The sequence below is a fragment of the Pyxicephalus adspersus genome, chromosome 6 (genome assembly GCF_032062135.1).
Source record: "Pyxicephalus adspersus chromosome 6, UCB_Pads_2.0, whole genome shotgun sequence".
NCBI classification, from domain to species: Eukaryota; Metazoa; Chordata; class Amphibia; order Anura; family Pyxicephalidae; genus Pyxicephalus; species Pyxicephalus adspersus.
Window position 1 is genome coordinate 8,844,981 of NC_092863.1, and position 7,426 is coordinate 8,852,406.

A 7,426-nucleotide genomic window follows, 5' to 3' on the forward strand; every position below is an offset into this window, starting at 1 on the left:
GGGGGAAGCTGGGTTACGTTAGGCCAGGGAAAGGAGCAAACATCTTATTTCCTTCAATGAAATAATTAAAAAAATAAAAATGACAGTAGAAATTATAGTGACATGTTAAATCTTATATAAGACTTTAGTCAATGGGTTTACTCATAATGGATGCATTTTTCACACTCCAGTTTCAATTTGTAACAGCGTCACTTTAGGAATACATTATAGGTTATATGCTACATTTTAATGTTGCAGATGAAAGAACAATTGAAAAGGAATTTCTGTCTTCAGATTCTTTAGTTTTGGATATACAATTGTATTGGCTTTAAACCTTGTGTTGTGTGTTTATATACTGAGGCATTAAAGTCTCTTTTTACTACTTTGAGAAATGAGACAAAGTTGCTTTGTGCTGTGCAGGGATTACAGCAAAGTGGGATTGACAATTATCAGAAAAACAAATGGAAAGAAGCTGAAAGACAATGAGAAAACATTTAAAGGAGGCTTACAATTGCAATTAAAAACAAATAAGAAAAATTACACATAGAAGCAAACTTCTCCATTTTTTTAATTTGAATAGGATTTACGTTAAGCTTAGGTTTGTTGAGTTATAAAGTGTTCTTTGCTTCCCTTGTAGTATTTAGGCACTTTTCCATTCTGAAAATAAAGTGCACTTGTATCTATATTTTGACAAACAATATTTTCTCTTTGACAAGCTGTGATAGAGCTGTAAAACAAGTCATCCCTGACCTCTCGTTTTATTGTAAAGTTATTGACTCTCAAAGGTTACGATAAGAGTTGGTTTCTAATGGCCTAAGCACACCTGCTCTGTCTACATAAGAGGGCTTGAAAGGCTGCCAAGATTCCTGCCAAGGAAGTATTAGGAAAATTAGGACGTGCAATCAGTTTTGAAAATTTAAGTACAACTTTGACATTCTAAACATCCAAGGAAGTGAAGTGTGTATGCTCTGAGTTTGAAGAAATCTTAGCTTGACCCATTTAAAATGTCCTGGTATTTGCATATAGAGGTGGCAATGAAAGCTGCTGCAGATATTAAAACACCTTAAGGGCTATACTTCACATCTGCTAAATTTATTTATTTATTTAAAAATAAATGCATCCTCCTCATACCATAGGGCAAGAATTCTAAATGAAAGCCTTGTTTAGCATTCAGCAGGTCAGTATTAGCATATTTACACACAACCTGAACTGCTGAATTGGAAATTGCTTTCATGGCTTTTGAAGGCATACACACATAAATTAGAAGATATTTGGATACATTTGCCTGGAGTTGTTCCTTATACTTTGGTAAATTATTACCTTGCCTGAAAAAATATGAAAAATTTAGTGTTTTTTATGGGAAGTGCAGTTTCTGTGTCCTCCATGTCTCTTACTTGTGAACTTTTGGCCTGCTAGTGGTTGAGGAACAAGTAAAAGTTTCAGATTAGCACCCCAACTAAACATGTTGGTTTTTCAACTGCTAGAGGGCAACTGACTGCAAACCTGGAGTATAAAATAATAAAGGATATTTATAGCTCCTTGGTTCTGATTTGTTAAATATATATCACTGTTCTGAACAAAGACAGGAGGTGACGTGATTGCCAAATCCTTCATAAATACTCAGCCAATGAAGATGACCTTTAAGATTTGCAAATTCCAGAGAGATGGAAGAATCTGTTGATTTAATAAAATGTCAGTAATTTCATTCTGTTTTTTAATACAGTTGAGGATATTAGTCAGAAGTCTTGGATGTTTTAATAAGTGGAACATTGTGCCACCCTTTGCAACTTTTTTTTTTTAATTTTGATTTGTGCAGATTTATTATTTTTAATAACATTTTGTGACCTGAAAATTCAAGGTGCGCTTCTGTTTTTTTCATGCACTGATTTTTTTCATGCAATAACCCAGCTGCACATTTTTGGGAGAGAAACCGGGGATAACCACACTCTTTAAAGAATACTATTGTTAATGAAGGTAGGTTAAACCTTGGCAGTTTTGCTTTGGTATACGTAAGTTGTATGCCATTGGACTGTGGTTAGGCTGGATATCACTAGGAAGCAAAGTTCTTAACTGACTCAGCTTTCTATATCACTATCAAAAAGTCTTCTGATCATTCCCACTTCTATGACTCTTTTCTGCCTTCCTCTCATCACTAAGCCCATTTCTCTGCCCATTATCTGATTTACTTTCTCACTTTTATTATCTTGTGTTGTTTTTGTCTTTTTTGTTTTTAGAAATTGTTGTAGGACCAACAAAACCCTTGTCCTATTAATCAAAAATACAAAAAAAAGTATTATGGACTTGACTCTGTTGATGATACATGTACGCTACCTTTAAAATCTTACTGAAATTTAAAGCAGAACTAAACCTGAACCTGTTCTTTTGCAATTCGCCGTCATCATCTTCCTTATTCTCTTCCTAGTTGTGATCTTTGGCCATCTTGATTGTCAGGGCTGTAGTGATATACCTCTCGTGCAGGCACATGGGGGTTCATTCAGTTATGGCAACCTTAGGGAAACACTGAGCTCAACATGCACAACTCAATGATTTTATTAGTTCCATGGAATGATCAGGTAGGTAAGAATGCTTATTGCAGAATGGACATTGCCTCTCCTTTTCCCCAATAAGACAAGACTGTGATTAAAAATATTATTTCTACTGGCTTCTAATAGTTTGATTTCCATTACACAATCTTATTTTTGATGCAGTCCATCTCTTTTCTTGTTTGACGTTTTTCTCATTTATTAGATCTTGCTGAGAGCAGTGTCAAATGTGCCACATTTAAAAAAAACGACTCTAAAAGTCAAATGTGGAAACAATGATTTTAAAAGGAATGTAAAGGCAGTGATCCCAAGCCATCTCTTGTAATAACTGTCTTCTAAAATATGTCCCAAGTTTCAAGCAACTCCTACCTTACGCCCACAGTCTCTTCTGTAGCATGACTGAAGTTTCTGACAGCTTTTTGTAGCAAGGTGATATCCTGGACTGCACTAGAGGGCCCCTATATCAAGTAACTGCTGATCCATAGCAGAGGATAAAGTGAGGGTCCTTGGGCTATACCTAAAAAAGTAAAGATTTTCTTTAGAGTGAAATTTTTTTCAATACACAACAAGAGTATATTGCATTATTGGGGTTTGAGATGACATGGATGTCTCTATTTAAAAAACAGGGAATCAAACATTCTCTCAAGCATTCCCATGTGGGAATCTTCCAGGTCTAAATGTATCAATGGCTGTAATTGATTCCCTTTAGGGAATGTTTGAGGTAATGCCACACTCCCTGTTTAACAAACAGAGCCCAGACTTGCATCAGGAACAATATACTGCTAGACAGAAAGAAACACAATCCCTTGTAAACTCAAAAAAATTCCAGACTGTGCAGTTCTGTACAGCCAGTCTTGTAATCCACATAACTTCTTACTAACTGTATTGAAAAAAAAAATGTTTCTTCTTTTATTTAATCATTGCCGGGATTAATTTTGTTGTTTTTTTTTTAAATATACTGGTGTTTTTGTAGAATAGTGATACGCTGAGATCAGAAATGCCATTTCCACTGATGTGAATGGAAAAGTTACCTTTGCTCAGCTTTAGCACATCTACAGGTGACAGCAGTTTAACCAACATGTGGCATCCCTCCCTTCTTTTTCTTGATATATTGATGCTGTTGCAGGCTATTTAGGTGATAGAATAGGTGACAAAGAAGATAAAGAAATAAAAGGCTGCTGATAAAAGCAAGCACAATTGCTGATCAATTTACCATCACCATTCAGGAATAATGAGGCACAAATCCATCTAGTCTTCTAATAGCTAATCATAAAGGACATCAGGGTATATAGACATAGGGATGTGTAGGTCTTCTATCAGGGGATTAGGGTGCTGAAAAGATCAATAGTACTACCCTGTTTATGTGAAAGCAACATATGACTGATTTTTTCCCATTAATATCAAACAAGTAAATTTTTCTTTTTCAACTTTTGGGGCCATGCATCATATTGCACACAAAAGCTTAATAAAATGCAATTTGTATCTAAAAATGACCAAATGTTACCTCTATATTTATAAAAGAAACATGCAAGTCTACTTTAAGCTCAGCTACTACAGCTTTATCCTGTAGAGAAAAGAAGCTGGTAGAAAAAGATTGATGCAAACATGGCTGGGTCCCCTGATATAGCTCAAGAGCAAGTGGATCCTATGTATTCTTTGCAGTGGTACCCTAGACCATCATTTTCTTTACCATGGTTTTGTGAAAGTTTAGGGTACCTTTAAATGTTGTTAGATGTTCCATGACAAGTCACCATTGGTGGTTTGGTCTCCTGGCACACTGGCAACCAATATATTTACAGTGTTAAAGAACAGAATTATTTTCAGTCTGTGTTTTTTTTGCCTATTAATATTTCTTTTATGTTATAACTAGTTCTAAAAAAAATATTTCTGTATGTAGAACAGGGGAATTTAAGGATGAAGTGTAAAAACAATGTTTCCCTTTAGGGTACAGATGCTTTTGGAATGCCAACTTTTGTATAAAACGTTTTTCAACTCACTGGTCATGTTAAAACCCAAATGATTGTAGGCATTGATGTTCTGTAAAATAAATTAAAACTATTTCAAGGGGTCAACCAGGGTTCCTCCGTGTCCTAGCCTGTGTGGTTCTAATCCTCATTCATTCATAAAAAAAGACAATGGATTTATAGGTTTTTCACTAGGGTACACCTATAAATTATTACCACTAAAGGGGGGGGGGGGGGGCAATGAAAATTTCTACACCCACCACATGGATAGTGATGAGGAGATGGGGTGTTGAAACCTCAATTCTGGACATCCAGAATTCTTAAATCACGGCTGTCTATATATATATATATATTTGTATATTTAAATATCATTTTTTACATTTTTTTAAATATTCTCAAATACATAGATAAACGTGGCCCTATTCAATGTAATTAAAACCAGGAAGGTATTATTTGAAGACACTTCCTATCCAGGGGTGACAACGCTTTTGGAATACAGCTCCAGTCTTACCATCCTTTCCTGGTAACACAGCTGTATTAAACTCTATCGATGTGTTTCTTTTTTCTATACAGATATCAGTTTCTCTTATTGACACGACAGCCCTTTCCATACCTATAAAGCAGAGATAAGTGTTATCACTGCTTCAACTGTTCTGCATTTGTATCTCTGTCCTCAGTAGTGCAATACCAATGCAATTCAATAGAAGGAATCACGTGATGTTCAGTCCTGTCAGTTACTAAGCTATTATTGTCAGGTTTCTGGAGACCTATCGCTGCTGGAAGCCATTCAATAATGCTATTGAACTGCTTCTTTTATCACTGAAATTCTCTGCTGTGGTTACATGTTTTTATAAAACTACAATGAATGCAAAGGAAAGTGCAGTGGTACCATATAAAACTACAACATTGTAAAACAGTAATTTTATTTTAATTTAAAAAACCCAATTTATTTAATGACCTACTGTTGGAGATTTCCTAATAATAACCAAGGTTCCCTGGATTTGGGGAATGCAAGTAGATGCCACTGCTATATAGCCCTAGATTATTGTTGTTGAATCATATTGATTATAGCTGAAACAGGTATAAGTGTTATTATTATCCAGTATTTATATGGCAATGACATATTACGCAGCGCTTTACAAAGTCCATTAAAAAGGGGCTCACAATCTAATGTCCCTACCATAGTCATGCCATGTCATTACCACAGTCTAAGCCAATTAACCTAACCGCATGTTTTTGGAAAATGGGAGAACCCAGAGGAAATCGATGCAAGCAAGGGGAGAACCCAGTGGAAACATATGCAAACATGGGGAGAACCCAGAGAAAACCCATGCAAACACAAGGAGGACATGCAGACTCCATGCAGATAGTGTCCTGGCCCACATTCAAAGCTGGGACCCAGTGCTGCACCCTAAGTCTATGGGAAAAGTCAGCATCATCATAGCTTGTAGGAATACTCAAAGAAGCATCCCTCTTTTACAGTTACACTAAATATTTTTTTGTACTGGCTTGAGACCTGTACATAATCTTATATGAGAACTACAAAGGGACAGCTGCTCTTTGCCTTTGTTGCCCATTGATAATTTTGGACTGAAATCGAGAAGTGTCAAAAGAGAAGAGCTTTAGTTTATGACAACTAGCTCTTTTGAGATAAAATTATGCCAATTGCAATCAAAATGTTGTAGGCATTGTAAGAAGATGTTTAGCTTGGAAAAAAAAAAGTTTTATTGTTCCTAAAAAGTGACAGATGTTCCTTGTTTCCTATAGAAATGATTCAGATGGGCTATAGAAGATGTGAGTGAAGGACAACCAATTGCCATTGGTAAAAAATGTACGTTTTCATACATCAGGCCTGTAGAAGTAGAACGTCTGCAAACCAGATTATTACTTGTGTACCCAAACATTTAAGAGCTCAGCAGTCATACTGTCTAGTACACAATTTGATTCAAGCTTTTCAGGAATTGCCAAGGATTCCATCTTCAATAACATGAAGCGTGAGAATCAAAAAAGTCAATCAGCTTCTGAGACATATTTTCTTCTCTCACCCAATGATCAAAATGCACCATCGTGAGCTAGCAAATTGCTCACCAGATATACTACCGTAGAAGGGGAAATATCATCAAGATACAATTTCTTTTTACAGCTAGAGCAGAAAGAAAATGAATATAATAAAGCAATGCAATTTACTACAAAAACTGTTAGTTTTATGTTTGAAAGAGTCTGCTTTGGTGGAATGCGTCAAACAATGACAATCTCTTGAATGAATAGGTAGAGTAACAGTGACAGAGTGGAGAAATACGCTGCAGAACACATGGAGATGATTTCATGTGTATCAAGGAAACCTGTGGCAGGCCTCTGTCTAAAAATAATTGTCATTTGGAATTGACTGACTGAATCACAAGCCACAACTAGGAATGTTGTAAAAGTGTCAAAATATTAGGACTCCGTCTCTCTATAGTTGTTCCAGGTCAGTGAGTTTGATGGCCAGGGACCTGGTATTCTCAAAAGGTAAGGTCAGCAATGGCAGCCTACATAATTATATCATGACATGTATACCTAATGGTGCTTTGTTTCTTTAAGACGTGCAGTCTAAAAATGAATGGATAGCCGGGCACATAGCAAACTGCAGGGAAGGAAAAAATAATGCCACGGTCAGAAGCAACAAATCTGTTGCAGGGACTGTGCCCCAACCCCACCCCAACTACAATGAAACAGAGTTCAAATGGAATTAGAAACCCTTCCCCAAACAAAATGTGAATCTGCCCACCTAGAAACGGTGCAGAAAACAAAATCTAAACACTGCATAATGGTTGGTGATATTAAAGGATCCATATAAACATATCTGGAAGTTGGTTTATTAGAAGGTATTATCTTATATGGGTTACATCAATTTTTATCAAAATCTGGCACCATAAAGGCCAACATAAAGGCCGACATTTC